The sequence below is a fragment of the Bubalus kerabau genome, chromosome 6 (genome assembly GCF_029407905.1).
Source record: "Bubalus kerabau isolate K-KA32 ecotype Philippines breed swamp buffalo chromosome 6, PCC_UOA_SB_1v2, whole genome shotgun sequence".
Lineage (NCBI taxonomy): Eukaryota > Metazoa > Chordata > Mammalia > Artiodactyla > Bovidae > Bubalus > Bubalus kerabau.
Window position 1 is genome coordinate 53090551 of NC_073629.1, and position 23809 is coordinate 53114359.

Consider the following 23809-nt stretch of genomic DNA (forward strand, 5'->3'; position numbering starts at 1 on the left):
CCTCCTCATAACTATTATGACACTTATGATTATTATATTTAGGGTCCACAGGGATAATCTAGGTTAATGTCCCCATCTCAAAATCCTTAACTTAATCATATCTGCAAAATCCTATGTAATATTCATAGGTTTGGGGCATTAGAAATTTGATGTCTTTGTTCAGCCTGCTAAATTGATTTTTTGGTGTAAGAATTTAACTTACAGGCATGGTTAATTTATTCTGAAAGTCTACAATGTTCTTACTTTTTAATATTCTTTATTTAACTTTTTTTTCCTGGTACATGTATTTAGGGTATGAGCAAATAATAATATAAACATCGCAAACAGTAAAAGTACAAGACTGGATCAAATGGACATTTCAGAATATTTTGAAAATCATGAGCCTGAAAATACAGACAGAATTTTAGAACCAGGATTTATATTAGACTACGTCCCCTCCCATTCTTTGCCAAACATACACAAATATCCCTTCACAGGTGCAAACCCTAGAGCCATATTTAGTCTACGGGATTTCACCCACAGTTGATTGGATAAGGAATAGACACATCAGCCTGGGCCAATCAGATTCTTTCTTTCATGAAATTCAGAATTTTGTATTTAGAGATGATTTATAATCAATCTTGCTAGCACCTAACTCAGGTAGCAGTCCCTTGGCACACACATGAGAAAGCAGAGAAAGAGGTCTACAGAGTACAGAGAAAGAAATGAGAGGACGTATGGTTCACAGAGAAAGAAACAGGGTAGGTGGTTCTGGGCTGTTTCCAGGTGCTAGTTCTTCATGAAGTGCAATGGTATATTGTATCCCTCTGTTTCTTGAAATAGTCCTATGGTCTACAACTCTCTCCATGTTCTTCTCTCTCTCTTATATTTTTCCTTCCTTTTCTTCTTTTCTCACTTCAGCTAAAAATATTTATTATGACAGAGTAGAATCTTTACTGGTGCACTCTATTCTGGCATTAGAACAGAGACAGTGGTTGTGAATTTACGCTCCAAAACATAGAAATTTCTTGTATCTTACATTTAATGAAAAATTAATCCACATTGGAAGAGTAAAACTATTTTACAATGATTTCTAAGTAAAATTGCACATTTGAGGGATAAAGTCAGGATACGAATTTATAGGGAAATTCTTTTTGCTACTTTTATTTTTTATCTTCTAATACCATACTCTGAACTCATTATCTATAGGTTATGATGTTTAAAAAAACCCATTTTTCTATAGCTAAGTGGATTTTTGTTTTCCTTTGCTCTTAAAAAATGAATTCAGATTTGAAAAATCTGAATTTTGATGCTTTCTTTATATCTAGAGATTATTTCAAAGTTTAGTGGTCAGAGGAAAAGCTTTCTCTAATTTTTATGTCTTCATTTTGATTTTCATAAGAGGTAATTTTTTGAAATTGTTTTCTTCTTTTCTGCTTTGAACACTAATTAGGCACAAATGACAACCGAATTATTGCCTCAGGTATTAACCTTTATGCTGCTGCTGCTGCTGCTAAGATGCTTCAGTCGTGTCTGACTCTGTGCAACTCCATAGACAGCAGCCCACCAGGCTCTCCTGCCCCTGGGATTCTCCAGGCAAGAACACTGGAGTGGGTTGCCATTTCCTTCTCCAATGCATGAAAGTGAAAAGTGAAAGTGAAGTCGCTCAGTCGTATCCGACTCTCAGCGACCCCATGGACCGCAGCCTACCAGGCTCCTCCATCCATATTATTTTCCAGGCAAGAGTACTGGAGTGGGGTGCCATTGCCTTCTCCGATTAACCTTTATACTTGTAATCTATTATGAATAAATGAGTATCTCTGCCTGGAAACCAAAGTGGGATCTCAGGTTTGTCCCATGAAGCTTTGTGAGATATTAAAAGCAATAGCAAACAAAACTTAAAATTTTTAAATCTCTTTACTTTTGTTATTGTCTCAAAGGCTTGTATAATGTAGAAATTCTTCTGCATATTTGATAGAACAATATAAAACCACTGCTTATTTATTATTTTTGACTTATAACAATGGCAACTGCATATTGTTCAACCTAAAAGCTTCTTTGTTTAATCATATATAATTTTGGTCTGTTTGAGAAATTCTTTCCATTGTTTTGTTTGTATTATCTATCTGTTCTTGGACATTTTCTATTTGGTGAAATGTTCATGGCTATGAAATGTAGTTTTTGTTCTTAGCAGTGAAATGAACAAGTTTTTTTGTTTCTCTTTTATATTATAAAATAATTTTTTAATATAAGCCAAATGTGTTTGTGTAGATTAAATTCTAAGAGATTACTTTTGTTTTAAAACCTTTCTTTCTTAGACAGTTCTCCAGTTTTTGCTTCCTTCTCTGTGCTTGAATGAGGGACATCTGTTTCTGTTTTCAGTGTTCTTTGGTTACAAGATGAACTAGTATATCAAAGTTCTCCTCCTTCAGCAAGGAAAGAATGCTTTAGTTTTATTTTTTATTTCCTTTTATTTATTTTCATTGGTTTAAGAATGACAAATATTGTACAAAAAGGATGATCTGCTCCCTGAAAAAATTTAAATAATAGGAAGCACAAAGTGAAAGCCCTCCTTTCATCTGCTTTATTTCTACTCCCTAGTTGGTGTGAATGTGAATCCTTTCAGACTTTTTCCTATATATATACATATGTGCACATATGAAAGTATGTATGTGTATGTCTGTATTATCAGAAATGAGGTCATACTAAAAAGATCAGTATAAACCTGAATTTAACCCATTAATAAATGGTGAAAACATATCCAGGTTGGTATATACAAATCTACCTTTATTGACTACAATTGTATGAATGTGTCATAATTTATCTTGCCACTCCCCACTGAAGGAGATGTAGATAATTTTCAATATTTTGCTGCAACAGCAAACATTGCAATGAACATTGAGATACCTCTGTATTCTTTCTGTATTTCTCTATTCTTTCTATTCCAGAGGTGGATTTAATGGAGTCAACAGTCTACATTGCTTAAACTTTTCAAAGGTGCTACCAAAATTGCTCTCCATGGAGGAAACTGTACCAGTTTAAACTTCTCTCGATGTTGTATGAAAGTACTCTTTTTCCCTCTACTGTTGCTTTTACTAGAAACTATCAATCTTTAACATATTTCCTAGCCTGACAGGTACAAATTGGTATCTCACTGTAATTTTTCTGTATTGTTTTCCTAACCACTAGTGAGATTAAGCATTTCTTTAAATTTTTATTTCATTTTGGCTGTGCTGGGTCTTGGTTGCTGCCCATGGGCTTTCCCTAGTTGCAGTGAGCAGGGGCTACTCTCTAGTTGTGATGCACAGGTTTCACATGGAGGTGGCCTCTCTGTTGTGGAGCCTGGGCTCTAGGGCACACGGGCTTCAGTAGTTGCAGCATATGGGCTGAGTAATTGTGGCTCCTGGGCTCTAGAGCACAGGCTCAATAGTTGTGGCACAGAGGCTTAGTTGCTCCATGCATGTGGGATCTTCCTGGACCAGAGATTGAGTACTTCTTCACCACTGAGCCACCAGGGACACCCAAGATTAAGCATTTTCAAAGTATATCTGTTGATCATTTGTATTTTTTTTTTTTTTTTTTTGCTATAAGTTGCCTATTCATAACCTTTGTTAGTTATCTATTACTGCATTACATTACTGAAAATTTAATGGCTTGAACAACACACATTTATCATCTCATAGTTCTGTGGGTCAGGGTCTGGCACAGCTTAACTGAGCCCTCTGCTTTAAGTCTCTTTACAAGACTGTGGTTTCATCTGAAAGTTTAACTAAGGAAGGAGCCACTTCCAAGCTCCTGTGGTTGTTGGCCGAATTCAATTCCTCAGGAACTGTTCAAATGAGAGTCTCAGTTCCTTGATTTCTGTTGGCCAGAAACCACTCTCACTTCCTTACTATGTGGGCCTTTCTAACATGGCAACTCAATTCATCAGAGTGTGTGAGCCGAGAAGCAATAGACAGCTAGCAAGACAGAGGTCACCGTCTTGTGGAACCTAATCACAGAAATGATTTCCCATCGTCATTGCTGTATTTTATTGGATCCTGGCACGTGTAAGAAATTACACAATGGGTGTGCGTATCCGGAGACAAAGATTATTGTAGACCATTTTAGAGGGGGAAGTGACAATCCTCTTCGGTATTCTTGCCTGGCAAATTCCATGGACAGAGGAGCCTATAAGGCTATATAGTCCATGAGGTTGCAAAGAGTTGGACAACTGAGCGTGCATGCACCACATATTTTTTGCCCATTTTTCAGTAGGGCTATGTGTCTTTTATTTATTGATTGGCTAGAGTTCTTTTTTATTTTTTTAGTATAATGGGTGCTGCTGCTGCTGCTGCTCAGTCACTTCAGTCGCGTCTGACTCTGTGCGACCCCATAGACGGCAGCCCACCAGGCCTCACCGTCCCTGGGATTCTCCAGGCAAGAACACTGGAGTGGGCTGCCATTTCCTTCTCCAATGCATGAAAGTGAAAAGTGAAAGGGAAGTCGCTCAGTCGTGTCCGACTCTTTGCGACCCCATGGACTACAGCCCACCAGGCTCCTCCGTCCATGGCAAGAGTTCCGGAGTGGGATGCCATCGCCTTTTCTGATATAATGGCAAGAGTTCTTTATATTCTATAGATATATTTGTGTAGTGGTGGTAGTAGTGGTGTATGTGTGTATGTGTGTGTAGACAGAATAATTTATTCCAGGACTAGCTATCTAACTTTTATTTAGTTACTCTTTTCCTTTATAGCTTCTGAATTTTGTTTCTTCTTTAAGAAGTTCATTCTGTCCCCATACTTTTTAGATTTTATATTTTCTTATAATACTTTTTAATTTTGTTAAAATATATTTAGATATTTAAGTCAAATGGAATTGATTTTCCTATGATATGTAAGTGAAAAATCTACTTCGCCAAAAGAACAATTTACCTAGCATCATTTATCAAACAGTTTATTTTATTTTTAAGAATTAAGTTCTTTTTAAAGGTTTGTATATGTATATCTAATTTATTCATACAATGGGATGATATACTAACAGTTTTTGATTATGTTTTAATTTTTTTGTGAGATGTCCTCTAATGTTGGTACTAAGTACTTTCAACCATTTAACTAAATGTATTTTGGAAAGATAATGGCTCTGGGTTATTCTGTTTCTGATAGTTACATCTGTGCACCTGAGGTAAGTTACTTCCCCTTTTCTTCTACCTCTGATTAACTCCAAATATACCTCTTTGGGGCACTTATTCTCAGTTGTTAGTTACTGTGTAATTAGTCTGTCTCCTCCCATTAAACCATAAGTTCCATAGACTAGGTACTTCTTTGATTTTGGCTTATTCTTGAATTCCCAGTTCTTAGCTGAGGGCTCAGCACATAGTAGATGCTCAAAAATAATTTTTTTGGTAAATATATACATGCATACATTATTGAATAACTGAATGTAATTTAACCTCTTTGGACCACTAATCTGTCCATCTATAAAATGAAGAAATCATGGCAGATGAATTCATTCATCCATTCAAAAACTTTTTATGTGCCCACTGAAAGGTCTGTAGTCCCCTTTAGAGAGGCAAAATACAATGGAAAAATATACCTAGAACATGTATTATATTTGTTCACATCTATCCATTTATCTCTCTCCTTTCTATATATAAAATTTCTTTTTACTATAAATGTTAATTATCATTGGGCTATTATTAAATTCCCTTTAATGTTGAATAAATTATTAAATATGAAAAAATATTTTAATCCTAATAAATTCTACCGTGAGTAGCATTATCATAGTTGATTTTTTTTGAAATGTGTCCATTTATATTTTAAGAAGTGTTATAGATTTACGAATGTAGTTGGGTTAGCTTTATATCTTTTTCTTTTTATTTATAGTGAACTCTTCGTGTTTTCTTTGTAAATGAAGCTGATAACATGAATATAACAGATATAAAGTGTTTATATTTGTTGTGTCTCATTTATTTCTTTCTCATTCTGCAGTTCTGTAACTGGAGCTGCAGAGTGTTATATTTTATTTTCTGCAGGCTACTGCTTGCTCTTTTTCTTTAGTGTACCTTAGTGAAAATGGGTTTTGCTTCCTCAAATAGAAAAATTTTAAAGAAAAACTGTTTTTCACTCTTCATAAGGAAGGTTCACTGTTGTTGCTGTTTCATTTATTAAAGCTGCCTTTTCCATCCAGTATTTTTCAATATATTAACAGACAACAGTATTTCTTAAAATCTTCCAGTATTTGATATTTGAGTGGCATTCATTAATTTATGTAAACTATCTGGTTTGGATAATTATATTCATTTCATGATAATTTACTTTATCAATAAAATTCAGCAAGAAAAGGCTTAAACAATGATTTATAAAAACAGCAATATGTTCACCTTCATGTACTGAAAATGCTATATAAATAATTTTTCCAGAATTTTCTAATGGTCTTTCAATAACTAAAAACTATTCAGCACTTGAGCACTTATTTTCTATAAGATTATATATTTAGTACTGATGATGATGGACAAATTAAATGACCCTTTCTTATAAGTATCCTGTTGCTGCTGCTGCTAAGTCGCTTTAGTTGTGTCCGACTCTGTGCGACCCCATAGATGGCAGCCCAACAGGCTCCGCCATCCCTGGGATTCTCCAGGCAAGAACACTGGAATGGGTTGCCATTTCCTTCTCCAATGCATGAAAGTGAAAAGTGAAAGTAAAGTCGCTCAGTAAGTGTCTGACTCTTTGTGACCCCATGGACTGCAGCCTACCAGGCTCCTCCATCCATGGGATTTTCCAGGCAAGAGTACTGGAGTGGGGTGCCATTGCCTTCTTCAGTATCCTAAACACAGCACAGCTGATATCCTATATCTCAGCACAGCTGAGAATGATTTTGACCCACTGACCTCTGCAACCTACTCACAGCACTCTCACTGCATCTCTTTCTCCCATAGTAAACTACTGGTGTCAGTATATTCTGAATAGCTCAGAGCATTTCCTTGAGAGCAGCCCCTCACCTGCCTATGACCCTTTATTCACCTGTAACTAGTAGCTATAGGAGAAATCCATTTTCCTTTAAGATTATAGTACTAATAAATAATAAACTATTTGAGAAAAGGGGGAAAGTGTTGTTGATTATTTTTTGATAATAAAAATGATGTTCACAGATATCTAAATACTATGTTCAAGAATTGGAAGACTAAATATTGTTGAGATGGCAATTTTCTCCAAACTGATCTATAGATTCAATGCAAAGCAATCCTTAACAAAATCTCAGGAAGCATTTTTTTTTTAGTAGAAATTGAAGCTGACCCTAAATTTATGTGAAAATGCAAAGAAACTAGAATAGCTAAAACAATTTTGAAAAATAAAAAACACATTGGAAGACTTTCATACCTTATTTCAGGATGATACTGTGAAGCTATAGTAATCATAACAATATGGTTTCAGCATAAGGGTAGACATACAGATCAATGCAACAAAATAGAAAGTCACAATTAGACATAGGTTAACTGATTTTTTTTTGACAAAGGTGCTGAATTAAATCAATAGGAAAGAAAAAAAATTTTTTTTCAAATAATGGTACTAGTATAATTAGACATCTTTATGCAAACAAAACAAAATTTTGATTCTTACCTCACTCATACACAAAACTTAACTCAAAATATATCAGTCTATAATATATAATAGATCTAAATATAAGAGCTAAAACTCTGAAACTTTTAGAAGAAAACATGGGAAAAAATTTGTAACCTTGGGTAAGCAATAATTTCTAAGATATGACACAAAAAGCACAAATAATAAAATTTAAAAATGGATAAATTTCAAGTTATCCAAATTAAAAATTTTTGCTTTTCTCAGGGCACCATTTAAAAATTAAAAAGACAAGCCATAGACTGAGAGAAATTATTTGTAAGACATATGTTTTATAAAGGAGTTGTATCCAAAGTACATAAAGAACTCTTACAACTCAACAACAAAGAGAATTCAACACAAAACATGGGCAAAAGATTTGAATAATCACTTCACTCAAGAAGATGTACAGACTAAATAAACATATGAAAAGATGCCCAGAACCGTTAGTCATATTAGATAAGTGCAAATTAATATCACAACGATATACTGCCACACACTCACTAGAATGGCTAAAGTAGAAAACTGACAATACCAAGTGTTGAAAAGGATTTGAAAAAACTGGAGCCATCACACACTACTTTGGAACAATTTAGCAGTTTCTTTAAAATTACTGTATAGTCGGTCTCTAGGCTACAAGTGCAGAGGAAGCACTAGAGAAGGAGCAGCCGAGGATGTTGTCTGTGTGGGTCACTGCAGCGGTGGGCCTTGCCCTCCCTTGGCAGACCAAGCTGGTCTCCAAAAATGCTCTGGGATGATCCTTCATTGCTGCAAGGAGCCTTCATGCCTCTCGTTCTCATCTTCAGATGACTGGCACTGCTGAGGTGTCCTCTCTTCTTGAAGAGCATATTCTTACAGCTGATGCCTCTGCTGATCTTAAAGAGACTGGGTATGTTTTACATATTGGTGATGATACTGCCCATGTACATGGACTAAGAAATGTTCAAGCAAAAGAAATGGTAGGGTTTTATTCAGGTTAAAGGGTATGTCTCTGAACTTGGAAGCTAATAATATTGGTGTTGTTGTGTTTGGAAATGATAAACTAGTAAAGGAATGAGCTACTGTGATGAGAACTGGAGCTATTATAGATGTTCCAGTTGGTGAGGAGCTGTTGGATCCTGTAGTAGATGCCCTTGGTAATGCCATTGATGGAAGGGGTCCAGTTGGTTCCAAGGTCCAAAGGCAAATTGGCCTGAAAGCCCCTAGGATCATTCTTCAAATCTCTATGTGGGAATCAATGCAGACTGGCATCAAGGCTGTGGACAGCTTGGTGCTGATTGGTTGTGGTCGACATGAGCTGATTATTGGTGACCGACAGACTGGCAAACATCATTGCTATTGACACAATCATTAACTAGAAACGATTCAACAATGGAAATAATGAAAAGAAGAAGCTATACTGCATCCACGTTGCCATTGGTCAAAAGAGATCCACTGTTGCCCAATTAATAAAGACACTTACAGATGCATATACCATGAAGTACACCATTGTGGTGTCAGCTACTACTTCAGACGCTGCCCACTTCAGTAGCTGGTTTCTTATTTTGTATGTCCCATGGGAGAATATTTTAGGGATAATGGCAAACATGATTTGATCACTTATGATGACTTATCCAAATAGGCTGTTGCTTATTATCGATGTCTCTGCTGTTCTGCTGACCCACTGGTCATGAGGCCTATCCTGGTGATGTCTTCTACCTATACTCCAGTCTGCTAGAGAGCAGCTGAAATGAATGATGCTTTTGGTGGCTGCTCCTTGACCGCTTTACCAGTCACAGAAACACAAATTGGTGATGTGTCTGCTTACATTCCAAGGAATATCATTTTCATCACTGATGGACAGATCTTGGAAACAGAATTATTCTAGAAAGGTATCCATCCTGCCATTAATGCTGGTTTGTCTATATCCTGCATCAGATCTGCTGCCCAAACCAGGGCCTTGGAATAGGTGGCAGGTACTGTGAAACTGGATTCATCCTCCTCAAACTCACTATAATAATGATCTTCTTGCTGATAGCTCTCAAATGTCTATCTCCAGCCCAGGCTGCATCCTTGAGCCCCAGATCTGTATGTACAACTGTCAGCTTGACATTTCTATATCTTTTCTTAAAGTTATCTCAAACTTTGCTTGCTCCAGATTCTGAATGTGTGAGTTCTTACTGCCCCATCTGAAAAAAGAGAAAAACAGAAGGAAGGAAAGAATAACACTGTAATCCATGCAGTTGTATAACCTGGAAATCTAAGTCATCATTGTTCATTGTCTCCTCTCTCCTCCAACCCCCATCTGAGCTCGGAATAAATTAAGCAATAAGAGTGAGGAAAATAGAAATCAATGTGTCAGTTTTCCTACTGATGAAGGCCAGACTGAAGAATGTGGTATAAGTGTGTGGCAAAAATGAGTTTCCAAACCCCAGCTTTAGGAAGATTTACCTATCCTGTCCCTGATAGCACCAGAGCCCTGGAGCCCTCTCCTTAGAAGGACAGGCTCTTTATAAAAAAACTTGCCCCTCTGCAGACCAAGAGCCCATGCTCACTGCAGGCAGTCCAGGCTTAAAGAAAAAAGAGGAAAGGCTGAAACTTGCAAGCCCAGTTACTCACTCAAGCTCATCAATCATGTGAAAGGAGTATGAGATGAGGCAAGAAGAAGCCAGGAAATTTTAAGGAAAATACCTTTTCGTGGAAACCAGAAGAGTAGGGAGGCATCAGTCTCCTCATACATTGCAGTATCAAAGCCTATTGATTTCATGTCCAAAATATCTCTGACAGCATTACCTTCTCTCCATTTCTATTACCACTTCCCTGATTCAAGCTAATATCTCTCAGCTAGATCTCTGCAATAGCCTTCTTACCATTTTAACTACTGGAAAAAACTGTTCTCACCTCTTTCCTATCTGTTCTCCACACATCACCCAAAGTGATTTTCACAAGGCAAATCTGATCGTATTTTTTTCTTCCCATCCTTTCTCCTTTCTCCCTTATCCATGGTTCTTGGACCTAGAGTAGGGGATTGAGAAGATTTCTATGGGGATGTGACTTCTTAATGAGACCATAAGAATGACTGAGTATAGTTAGATGAAAAAAACAGGGAGCAAAGCACTGCAGGCCCAGGGAACAACAAATAGGAAAATGTAAAAGGTAAGCAATAGCCTGGATAGAGTGTCCCGGCAAAAGAAAATTTCAGAATGACTGGAAATAGGAGAGTGATAAGCAGACAGCTTGGTAAAGAGTTTGGAATTTTTCCCAAGGGCAGTGGGAAGGCTTTGAAGGGCTTTAAATAAGGTAATGACATAGATGGATTTGCATTTTCTGGCTGCTCTGTGGATACTGGATTAGGTGGGAAAGCAGTAGATGAAATGTGGGGACACAATATGAAAGTCATGCTTTCTGGTGGTGTCAGTGAGGATAGTGAGACAGCCATCTATATCTAAGAGGTAGAGAGAATAGACTTGGTGATGCGATGATTGAGGGAGAGGGTAGAGTCAGGAATGACTGCCAGGTTTTTCACTTGTAGAGCACTTGAGAGGATGAGAGTACATTTACTGGGAAAGGGTGCATTGGAAGGGGCTTTGGAAAGGAGACAAGCTGGTTTTGGACATTCTAATTTTGAGGTGTTCTTAAGACAACCAAGTGAAGATATTCACTAAATAACTGCAAATATGAGTAAGTTGGAAATAAGAGGAGTTTGTAAGAGAGAGCTGACATGGATATAAAAATTGAGGAGTTATAATTTAGATAGCAATTTAAACCCCAATAAAATTATTGATGATGAATGAGATGCTTAAGGAGAGCAAATGAATTGAGAAAAGCATCTTAGACAATCTTGAGGAACTCCAGCAAATAGTGGTAAAGGAGAAAGACCCCACAAAGGAGACTGAGATGGACCTACCAGAGACACTGCAGTAAAACCAGGAGTGTGCAGTGCCACAGAAGTCAAGGGAACTCTGTTTTTAAGATGAAGTACCCTCTTATACTAATGGTCCAATTTCTACCATCTACATCTCAGTTTCTAGAAAGAAACAGATCTAAAATATTTTCATACACTGAGGCTTTTGTGTTCCATCTTCCTGGAATGTTCTTTTTCTGCTTTTGGAAAAAGAAAAAAAAAGTTTTGTGTTTTTTAAACTTGTTTTTTTATTATTGTTTCTTAGGGCACCTTTCACAATTTACTAGTCAATTGCTTCTTTGTTTCATCATGACCAGCATAATACCTGACACACAGTGGGAGTTCAATGAATGTTAGTTGAATGAATGAATGACTGAATCAATCATATAAATATTATTAAGGATTTCTATCACTTATTGAATATTTACTATTTCTGGACACTTGTGCTAGTGCTTGATTTATAATAACTCTTTTAAGCCTTACAAAAACCCTATGAACGTGCATGATTATCCCCATTTCGTAGACGACAAAGCTGGGGTAAGAGAGAAGTAACTTCTTCAAAGTCACGTAGTTCTTAAGTTGCAGAGCTGCAATTCACAAACAAGCCTGCCTGATTCCAAAGTCCATTCTTTTAACTGCCATCTCTCCCTAGAGAAGTAAACATTCACATTTTACAGACATCTGTGGAGGAGACATTTTTCAACTGGCAGCTTTCCCAGTTCATCTCAAATCATAGCACATAATCAACAGCCTGCTCTTGTTCCAAGAATGCTTTATTTTGAGCCTCTACTGAGTCGCCCTCCCTACCTGAAAAACAGTAAGATTTTCTTTCATTCCCTCACCTAAAGCTGCCTGCTTGATTAAACCCTGGCTTCCTAAGCAGGAGGTCTCTCTTGGGATCAATACCCTACTTCTCTTTTCCCCTTCCTTACAGTTCTTATCCTACTTGATTTATAGGAATATCTAAGAATCCTTAGCTTGAAGTGCCCAGAGTGGTTTCCTACATAGCAACTCCTAGTTTTGGACTGTAGTCAACATACTGGAATGTGAGCTTTATGAGGGCAGGGACCTTGTCAATCTTGTTCATAGAATTGTGCCCAGTGTCATGAACAAGTGTGATTTCCAGTATCCAGTGGGAACATGATAGATAAAAGTTGACTGAATCAATCTGATGGTGGTGTAGTCCCAAACTTGGCTTTCACAGCAAGATAGACATGCTGCGCTCTGGTGCTTTACAGAGGGTAAAATCACAAACTCATGGATGCCAAGTACCTATCAAAAGCTCAACTGAGAAAAACCATTTTCATGAAGATTTGCCTGAAGGCTCTGCTGGTCAATGCTTTTAGATACAAAAGGAATCCGTGAGGGGAGACAGAGTGAGTTGGCTTTGGGAGGAGGGGAAATTCTTCACAAGTCACCGTAGAAAATTCACAAAGTAATCTGTTTTAAGAATGAATTAAAGTTATTTATATAAGTATTCTCTGGTTATTTATCTAAATAATAATGATGGGGAGCACACATAGTAAGTAATAAGCTCTAAGAATTTCCCGTCTTAACTGTTAGGGCTCCAAAAAGCTGGGGGAAATTATGAATTCCAAAACAAATCTTCATTGCAGGGAAGGAGCTTGATCAAATTACAATAAATTCATGGATCTTCTCTTATTTTCAGTGCACATTTCAGCAGTTTCTTCTGGCAAGATGCTTGCAGGCAAAATATTAATAGTTAGCTAGATGTAATCTTTACCCTCATTATGAAGACTGACCATTCTGGAATCGCCAGTCAGATTCTTTATCACAGATGACTATGTGGAGAATAAAATGCATTGACCTGTGATTTGTGGAAATATATTGCACATGATTAGTTTTCCTATAAAAAATCCATTATTTCCCATCGGATAGAGAGATTAATACTTTATCTCTTAATGGATCTTGCAGGCAGAGTCCCCTTTTTCCATTATGTTACTTACAAAAATTTCATTGTCACAAGAAATCTTCCCTCGGGGGCTATTACAAAGCCATTTTGTTTTTCTGCACAATTCAAAATTTGTTGCTTTTTTGGTACTAGTGCTTATTTGCAACATTTTTTTCTTATTAGTCAGGTTGGCTATCACTGCTCTTTTCCAAAGCCTACTGCCAAGCTCATCAATTTCTATTCCCAACCCTTAGGGATATGTTTTTCCCCTTTTCACTAAAAGAAACATCCATTATGCATTTGTGCATATTTTTTATTTAAAATTTTTGGATCACAACAACAGGAGAGGAAAGAACACACATGTATCTTTTTTATACCCCTTTCTCCCCTTATCACTGCTGTTTAGCTGTGTCTCCTTGTAGTGTCCTCACTGACTGAATATTGATAATCATCTTTTGACATTGTATACTGGCTTCTGGCCCCCAATTTTTATCTCATATGGAATTTCTCAGTATTCAAAACAGACTTACAAAAGTAGGAAAAAAAAACCTCTTACTTTTCTATCTCCCCTTAAAGCATACATAATGTGATTCCTAAGTCAACATTCCTTATATATAAATACACATATGTGTATTTAACTGTTTTGCATCTGGTAGCTCTCTTTTAAGAGGTTAAATAAATAAATGTTACTTCCATTTGATGCAGTAGTGCTACATTCTTTACTATGTAAAGATTTCTTGTGTGTGTTAGTCACTCAGTCATGTTTGACTCTTTGTAACTCCTTGGACTGGAGCCCACCAGGCTCTTCTGTCCATGGAATTCTCCAGGCAAGAATACTGGAGCGGGTTGCCATTCCCTTCTCCAGAGGATCTTCCCAACCCAGGGATCGAACCTGGGTCTCCTGCATTGCAGGCAGATTCTTTACCACCAGGGAAAAGAATAATAGGTATGAACATAAATATCTTGTGCTGCTGCTGCTAAATCACTTCAGTCGTGTCCGACTCTTTGCGAGTCTATGAACTGTAGCCCACCAGGCTCTGCTGTCCATGGGATTCTCCAGGCAAGAATGCTGGAGTGGATTGCCATGCCCGCCTTCTGGGGATCTTTCCAACCCAGGGATTGAACCTGCATCTCTTATATCTCCTGCATTGGCAGCAGTTTCTTTACCACAAGTGCCACTTGGGAAGCCAAGTACTAGGTGCTGTGTGCATTTCCTTGGGGTTGGCCCTTGAGTCTCTAGTTATAGATCCTAGAAATTCAGTGTTGGCTTTAACAGCCCACAATACATTCTCAAAAGGAAGAACATAACATGGGTCCTATAGATCCTAGTTATAAATCCTAGGAATTCAGGGAGCTTTCTCAGCTCACAATACATTCTCAAAAGGAGGAACATAGCATGGGTCCAGTAAAATGGGTCCAGAAAATGGAACATTCAATGGAGCCATCTTGATGATAGGTGGCCAAATGATCTGTATGAGTTCCAGGTGTGACCTATAATTGGGAAGAGTCTGGTGCCCTGATGTCTGCAGGGTGGAATTTGGAAGAACAAATTGCTTATTTAGGCATGGAAGCCTGAAAACAGGGACCATATACATTTAGACTACTGTGTATTCAGTGTCTTAGCACCTCACACCTGAGTCAAAGGGGCTCAAGAGATATTTATTGGATGAATGAATGAATAAATGAAAAAATCTTTTGGCATGTATGGCAAAATGGTGAAGCAGTTGCTGTAGAAATCTGAGCACTCAAAAGATTAAAGAAGCTTCTGGAACATAAGTGTTCAAAGAAGTGAGAGGCCTGACTCTTCCTTCATTTGTACTGCTGACATGTGCTGGAGAAAATTACATAATGATACAGAAGTGATGTCACTACAGATTCTTGGCTTCCAATATCAAGAAAAAATCCCAATACTGCCCAAACGCAAAGGGTCTGGATGATCCACTTTTCACAGAAGCTGCTTCAAAATTGCTCCACTATCTGCGAGCCTTCTGTTTACCTCCTTCAGATCAATTTGTACAGAAAGAATGCTGCCAGTTTTATGGAGAAAATGGATAGCACCTAAGCAAAAGAAATAATTTCATCTGCCTGACCTCACAAGTAGAAACGTGTCAAATAGAAGTGTTATTTCTCCCTGTCCAAGCCTAATTCGAGTACCCTCCATTCTACCCCTTCAAGGGGCTCACTATTTCCATTATTATTCTCTTTTACAAATTTTTAAATGAGTCTTATTGAAACCCTTTTTTTGAAACAATAAACTGTATGTATTGGGTTGGCCATAAAGTTTCTTTGGAAGACTTCCCTGATGGTCCAGTGGTTGGGAGTCTGCCTCTCAATGCAGGGGATGTAGGTTCAATCCTTAGTCAGGGAGCTAAGATCCTGCAGGCCGCAGAGCAGCTGGGCCCCTGCACCACAACTAGAAAGTCTGCATGCCACAATTAAGTCCTGATGCAGCCAGATAATTAATTAATTAAAAACAAGCAAAAAAACCTTCCATTTTTAAAGTAAAAATAAAAGACAACGTTTTTCGTTTTCAGAAAAGATGTTATTGATCACTGTCATTTGTTCAACATTATTGAACAAAACAATTCACTGTTTTGTTCCACTACTTTCTGCCATTTTTCAGTCAAATTCAAAAGTTCATCTTCCCGAAACTTTTTATCTTTTTGAGCAAAGAACAGTTCCAAAGTACCTTTTACAGTTTTCCAGGGAATTGAAGTTTTCTCTATTAAGAGAATTTTATAAAGACTAAAATAAATGGACATTTGCAGGTACAATGTCTGGTGAATGGCGGGTCAACCAGAACTTCCCAGCCAAGCTGTTTTCGCCTGGTCATCAGAGAACCATGCGGTCTTATATTCTACTGACGGAAGATAATGCATTTTCTGTTGACTAATTCCAGATGCTTTTCATCTAGTGCTGCCTTTAGCTGATCTAACTGGGAGCAGTACTTGTTGGAGTTAATCATTCGATTTTCCAGAAGGAGCTTGTAATAGAAGACTCCCTTCCAATCCCACCACATATCCTTCTTTGGATGAAGACTGGCCTTTGGTGCGATTGCTGGTGGTTCATTTAGCTTGCCCCAAGATCTCTTCTATTCCATATTATTATACAGTATCAACTTTTCATCATCTGGCATGATTTGTTTTAAACACAGCACATTTTCTTTACATTTAAGTAGAGAATCTCATGAGGAAATATGGCCAAAAAGGTTTTTTTGCTCAATTTACGTGGAATGAAAACATCAAAATGATTAACATAAGCAAGCTGGTGCAAATGCAGTGCTGGATTTAGATATTGTGAGCATGTTGGCTATCTCCTGCATGGTACAACATTTTTTCAGTTAATATCTTGATTTGATCACTATCAATCTCAGCTTGTCTACCCGACTGTGGAGCATCATCCAGCAAGAAGTCTCCAGCATGAAACTTCACAAACTACTTTTGACACATTCAATCAGTCACAGCACCTTCTCAATGCATAAATCCTTTTTTTTTTTTTTTGCATTTCAGTTTCACTTTTATCTTTGTTGAAATAATAAAGCATAATATGCCAAAATGTTACTTTATTCTTCCATCTTCAATGTTAAAATGGTTACACAAAAATTCACTGGTTTTGATAAGTACTTTTTAAATGCACACTGATATGACAGCTGTCACAATACAATCTAACACAATTGTTTCAAATGAAGTCATCTGATGGAGCCATCTTATGGAAAAACTGAATGAACCTTTTGGACAACTCAATATTTAAAGTGTACAGTTTGATAAATTTTTACCTATATCTATACCTTTGACGACATCATTTCAAGATAATAAATATATCCATCACCCCAAACATATCCGTGTGCCCCTCTCTAATCCCCACCCCCACTCCTGTTTTCTTTTTCCTCCACAGTAGGCAACCACCAAACTAATCTGTTTGGTTTTTTGCCACTGTAGATTAATTTGTATTTTCTAGAGTTTCATATAAAGAGAATCATACAGTAAATATTCCTCTTAGGGGTTGGCCTTATATATTCACTTACTGATGGATGGTTTTTCCAGTAGTCATGTATGGATGTGAGAGTTGGACTATAAAGAAAGCTGAGCCCAGAAGAATTGATGCTTTTGAACTGTGGTGTTGGAGAAGACTCTTGAGAGTCCCTTGGACTGCAAGATCCAACCAGTCCCTCCTAAAAGAAATCAGTCTGGAATATTCATTGGAAGGACTAATGCTGAAGCTGAAACTCCAATATTTTGACCATCTAATGCGAAGAACTGACTCATTGGAAAAGACCCTGATGCTGGGAAAGATTGAAGGTGGGAGGAGAAGGGGACAATAGAGGATGAGATGGTTGGATGGCATCACCGACTCAATGGACATGAGTTTGAGTAAACTCCAGGAGTTGGTGATGGACAGGGAGGCCTGATGTGCTGCAGTCCATGGGGTGGCAAAAAGTTGGACACGACTGAATGACTGAACTGAACTGAACTGATTTCCAATTTTAGGCTTTTATAAATAAAGCTACTAGATACATTTTTGTACAAGTCTTTGTGTGGGTGTATATTTTTTATCTTGGGTAAATACCCAGAAGTGAAAGGAATAAATCATATTCTTTAACATTTTAAAGAAATGGCCAAGTTTTTTTCAAGGTTGTTGTATCATTTTACACTTCCATAAGCAGTGTAGTAGAGTTTCAATTTCTATACAACCTGGCCAATACTTGTTAATTTTAGCCGTTCTTACAGGTGTGTGTTGATAGCTCACTGTGGTTTTAATTTGCATTTCCCTGGTGGCTAATGATATTTTCTGGTGCTTATTTGACATCGGTGTATCTTCTTTAGGCCTTCCTGGTGGCTCAGATGGTAAAGAATCTGCCTGCTAAGCATGAGACCTGGGTTTGATCCAGGGGTTAGGAAGATCCCCTGGAGAAGGGAATGGCAAACCACTCCAGTAATCTTCCCTGGAGAATCCCCATGGACAGGGCAGCCTGATAGGCTAGAGTCCATGGAATCGCAAAGAGTTGAACACGACTGAGCGACTAATACTTTCTCTTTATCTTTGGTGAATTACCTGTTAATTATTTTGCCCAATTTTCACTAGGTCATTTGTTTAATGGTTGAGTTTTGATCATTCTTTATATATTACAGATATAAATTCTTTATCAATTATATTATTTTCAAGTAGTTTCTCCCAGTCTGTGGGTTGTCTTTTCATTCTCTTAACAGTCTTTTGAAGAATGAAAAAGAATTCTAATTTTGATAAAGTCTATTTTATCAGATTTTTTTCGTTTATAAATCATGTTTTTGGTGTCATATTCCAGAAAACTTTGCCTAACTCTAGCTCATATGTTTTTCTCCTAAAAGTTTTTCAGTTTATATTTTATAATATTTTTGTGATTCATTTTGAGTTAATTTTTATATACTGATCAAAGTTTGAGTTTTTGCTTATGGATAATCAATTCTTCAGTATCAGTTGTTGAAAATAATACTCTTTCTCCACTGAATTGTCTTTCACCTTTGCCAAAATTCAATTGACCATGCATTCATGGATGTATATCTTGGGTCCTCTATTCTTTTCCATTAATCTATTTGTCTATTATAATGCCACAGTGTCTTGAGTATTATTTTCCATGACAGTTATGTCATAGACTACTTGCCAGCTTACAAATTTGTTTTCTTTGTATCAGGTTCGCATCCATGATCCAGTCAGCTACAGTTGAATGTTAGAGGGAGTTGGCTTACAAAGTACAAAGCAGGGCTGCTAAGGACCACCTCTCCATATGGCTGAGAGCAGGAATTTTCTTTAACATATGTCATGCTTATACAGGCACCAGAGTCTATCCTGCAAACATTCCATTCTCTCTCTACATCCAGTTTTACTCCTTTTAATAAATTTCTAATACTGTAGATCTTTCTAAAATATAAATCTGATCATAAAATTTCTTTTGAAAAATCCATCAATGGTTTCCCATTGTCTTTAGGATAAAGTCCAAGTGCTTATCCCTTGCAATCCAACTCTGCTTCCCTTCCCAGTTTCAATACTTACTACTTTCCACTTTCCACTTGTGTGCTATACACTTGCCATGTGAATTACTTACAGTTCTTCAAATATGCCACACTCTCTCACTCAGATATTTTTCATGTTGTTTCCTCTGCATAGGATACTTTCTCTCAACTCTTTCTCCCCAGCTAGCTTTTATAAGTCTTTTAGATCTCAGTTTAGATATAACATCAATTTAGTTCAATAAATATTTACTAAGTAACTTACATGAGTTAGGAGGCTTCCCTGGTAGCTCAGAGGTTAAAGCATCTGTCTGGAATGTGGGAGACCCAGGTTCGATCCCTAGGTCGGGAAAATCCCCTGGAGAAGGAAGTGGCAACCCACTCCAGTACTCTTGCCTGGAGAATCCCATGGAGGGAGGAGCCTGGTAGGCTACGGTCCATGGGGTCGCAAAGAGTTGGACATGACTGAACGACTTCACTTTCACTTTCACTTTCATATGAGTTAAGAACTCTGTTATGAGTAAGGACTATAATATGAACATCTAATACACCCTCATATTATATATAGTCTAAAGAGGGAAGTGACATCAAGCAATAATTATAGTTAAATCTAAATCTACAATGATGAAGAAAATAGCATGTAGTAAAATAATATTCCTGATAATGCAAAACCATCTATCAGAATTCTGGCCATTCATCCTGTCCTCTGCCCAATTCCCATTTTCCAATGTGGTGGGCTAAAGTTCTTGCCTTGGGATAGAAAGAAGCAACGTAAAAGGGAAGAAATGGAATTCTGCATTCCCAGAATAATTCTTCATTATTCTCCCAACCCAATCTTCCTGGATTAGTCAGCTCAATTGGCTGCCAAGTAACTGGAATCAGTGATGTGTTCCTGGAATTCCCAGCTTGTCACTGAACCTGGAATCATTCCCAGTATATTTAAACTGGAACAGTCAAGCATCAGTAGTTTGCTCCAAACTCTGAGACCAGGATAGATATTGACCACACAGCCAGATACCTGGAATTCTAGCCAGCAACTAAATAGGCTTACTTCTGTCATTTCATTAACCTCATAATAATATGACCTTGTAATTTATGAAATTGAATTTTTGGGCCCTATTTGTTCAGTTTTAGTGGGTTTTACTATACACATAAGACTAGTATAACAAAAGGAGAGCATGTGTGCTAGCTGTGGTGTGAGGTAAGGAAGCGAGGGAAAGCCTCTCAGAGGGATATTTAACTGAAACTTGAAGAATGAGCAGGAGTTAACCCAGGTGGAGTAGGAAGATGGTCCTCAGCAGAGAAAGACTTCTCCAGGAAGCCTTTCTTTGTCCTCTACACTAACTTAGATGCTCCTCCTCCATGTTTCTAAGGCCCTCCTGGTACTTCTACTACCTAACACTCATCACACATATAACAATGTCTTTTTCTTTCAGTTCAGTTCAGTTGCTCAGTCATGTCTGACTCTTTGTAACCCCAAGGACTGCAGCATGCCAGGCTTCCCTATCCATTACCAACTCCTGGAGCTTACTTAAAAACTCATGTCTATCAAGTCGGTCACGCCATCCAACCATCTCATCCTCTGGCATCCCCTTCTCCTCTTGCCTTCAATCTTTCCCACCATAAGGGTCTTTTCCAATGAGTCAGTTCTTCACATCAGGTAGCCAAAGTATTGGAGTTTCAGCTTCAGCATCAGTTCTTCCAATGAATATTCTGGACTGATTTCCTTTAGGATGGACTGGTTGGATCTCCTTGCAGTCCAAGGGACTATCAAGGGTATTCTCCAACACCACAGTTCAAAAACATCAATTCTTTGGCACTCAGCTTTCTTTATAGTCCAACTCTCACATCTATACATGACTACTGGAAAAATCATAGTTTTGACTAGATGGACCTTTGTTGGCAAAGTAATGTCTTTGCTTTTTAATATGCTGTCTAGGTTGGTTATAGCTTTTCATCCAAGGAGCAAGTATCTTTGAATTTCATGGCCACAATCAGTGATTTTGGAGCCCCCAAAAATAGTCTTTCACTGTCTCCATTATTTCCCCATCTATTTGCCATGAAATGATGGGACCAGATGCCATGATCTTCGTTTTCTGAATGTTGAGCCTTAAGCCAACTTTTTCACTCTCCTCTTTCACTTTCATCACGAGGCTCTTTAGTTCTTCTTCACTTTCTGCCATAAGGGTGGTGTCATCTGCATATCTGAGATTATTGATATTTCTCCTGGCAGTCTTGATTCCAGCTTGTGATTCCTCCAGCCCAGCGTTTCTCATGATGTACTCTGCATATAAGTTAAATAAGCAGGTGACAATATACAGCCTTGACGTACTCCTTTTCCTATTTGGAACCAGTCTGTTGTTACATGTCCGTTGCTTCCTGACCTACATACAGGTTTCTCAAGAGGCAGTTCAGGTGGTCTGGTATTCCCATCTCTTTCAGAATTTTCCACAGTTTCTTGTGATCCACACAGTCAAAGGCTTTGGCATAGTCAATAAAGCAAAAATAGATGTTTTTCTGGAACTCTCTTGCTTTTTCCATGATCCACTGGATGTTGGCAATTTGATCTCTGGTTCCTCTGCCTTTTCTAAAACCAACTTGGACATCTGGAAGCTCACAGTTCATGTATTGCTGAAGCCTGGCTTGGAGAATTTTGAGCATTACTTTACTAGCGTGAGAGATGAGTGCAATTGTGTGGTAGTTTGAGCATTCTTTGGCATTGCCTTTCTTTGGGATTGGAATGAAGACGGACCTTTTCCAATCCTGTGGCCGCTGCTGAGTTTTACAAATTTGCTGGAATATTGAGTGTCAGCACTTGTACAGCATCATCTTTTAGGATTTGAAATAGCTCAACTAGAATTCCATCACCTCCACTAGCTTTGTTCTTAGTGATGCTTTCTAAGGCCCACTTGACTTCACATTCCAGGATATCTGGCTCTATGTGAGTGATTACATTATCATGATTATCTGGGTCATGAAGATCTTTTTTGTACAGTTCTTCTGTGTATTCTTGCCATATCTTCTTAATATCTTCTGCTTCTGTTAGGTCCATACCATTTCTGTCCTTTATTGAGCCCATCTTTGCATGAAATGTTCTCTTAGTATCTCCAATTTTCTTGAAGAGATCTCTAGTCTTTCCCATTCTGTTGTTTTCCTCTATTTTTTTGCATTGATTGCTGAGGAAGGCTTTTTTAATCTCTCCTTGCTATTCTTTGGAACTCTGCCTTCAAATAGGTATATCTTTCCTTTTCTCCTTTGCTTTTCACTTCTCTTGTTTTCACAGCTATTTGTAAGGCCTCTTCAGACAGCCATTTTGCTTTTTTGCATTTCTTTTTCTTGGGGATGGTCTTGATCCCTGTCTCCTGTACAATGTCACAAACCTCCGTCCATGGTTTATCAGGCACTCTGTCTATCAAATCTAGTCCTTTAAATCTATTTTTTCACTTCTACTGTATAATCATAATGGATTTGATTTAGGTCATACCTGAATGGTCTAGAGTTTTTCCCCACTTTTTCAATTTAAGTCTGAATTTGGCAATAAGGAGTTCATGATCTGAGCCACAGTCAGCTCCTGGCCTTGTTTTTGCTGACGGTATAGAGCTTCTCCATCTTTGGCTGCAAAGAATCTTATCAGTCTGATTTTGGTGTTGGCCATCTGGTGATGTCCATGTGTAGAGTCTTCTCTTGTGTTTTTGGAAGAGGGTGTTTACTATGACCAGTGCATTCTCTCTGGCAAAACTCTATTAGTCTTTGCCCTGCTTCATTCTGTACTCCAAGACCTGTTACTCTAGGTGTTTCTTGACTTCCTACTTTTGCATTCCAGTCCCCTATAATGAAAAGGACATCTTTTTTTGGGTGTTAGTTCTGAAAGGTCTTGTAGGTCTTCATGGAACCGTTCAACTTCAGCTTCTTCAGCATTACTGGTCCAGGCATAAACTTGGATTTTTGTGATATTGAACGGTTTGCCTTGGAAACGAACAGAGATCATTCTGTCATTTTTGAGATTGCATCCAAGTACTGCATTTTGGACTCTCTCGTTGACTATGATGGCTACTCCATTTCTTCTAAGGGATTCTTGCCCACAGTAGTAGATATAATGGTCATCTGAGTTGAATTCACGCATTCCAGTCCATTTTAATTCTCTGATTCCTAGAATGTCAATGTTCACTCTTGCCATCTCCTGTTTGACCACTTCCAATTTGCCTTGATTCATGGACCTAACATTCCAGGTTCCTATGCAATATTGCTCTTTAAAGTATTGGACCTTGCTTCTATCACCAGTCATATCCATAACTGGGTGTTGTTTTTGCTTTGGCTCCATCCCTTCATTCTTTCTGGAGTTATTTATTCACCAATCTCCAGTAGCAAATTGGGCACCTACTGACCTGGGGAGTTCATCTTTCAGTGTCCTATCTTTTTGCCTTTTCATACTGTTCATGGGGCTCTCAAGGCA

General features: G+C 37.8%; 1 protein-coding gene and 1 pseudogene across 1 annotated transcript in view; both read left to right on the plus strand.

Annotated features, from left to right (window-relative positions):
• The first annotated feature begins 721 nt into the window (after positions 1-721).
• The window catches only part of ZNF644 (zinc finger protein 644), a 130500-nt gene continuing 107412 nt past the window's right edge, over positions 722-23809 (plus strand). The window contains exon 1 of the mRNA XM_055585200.1: positions 722-740. The gene's annotated coding sequence lies outside the window, so the exon portion shown is untranslated. The remainder of the gene's footprint in view (positions 741-23809) is intronic.
• LOC129655148 (ATP synthase subunit alpha, mitochondrial-like) lies at positions 7623-9747 on the plus strand (annotated as a pseudogene).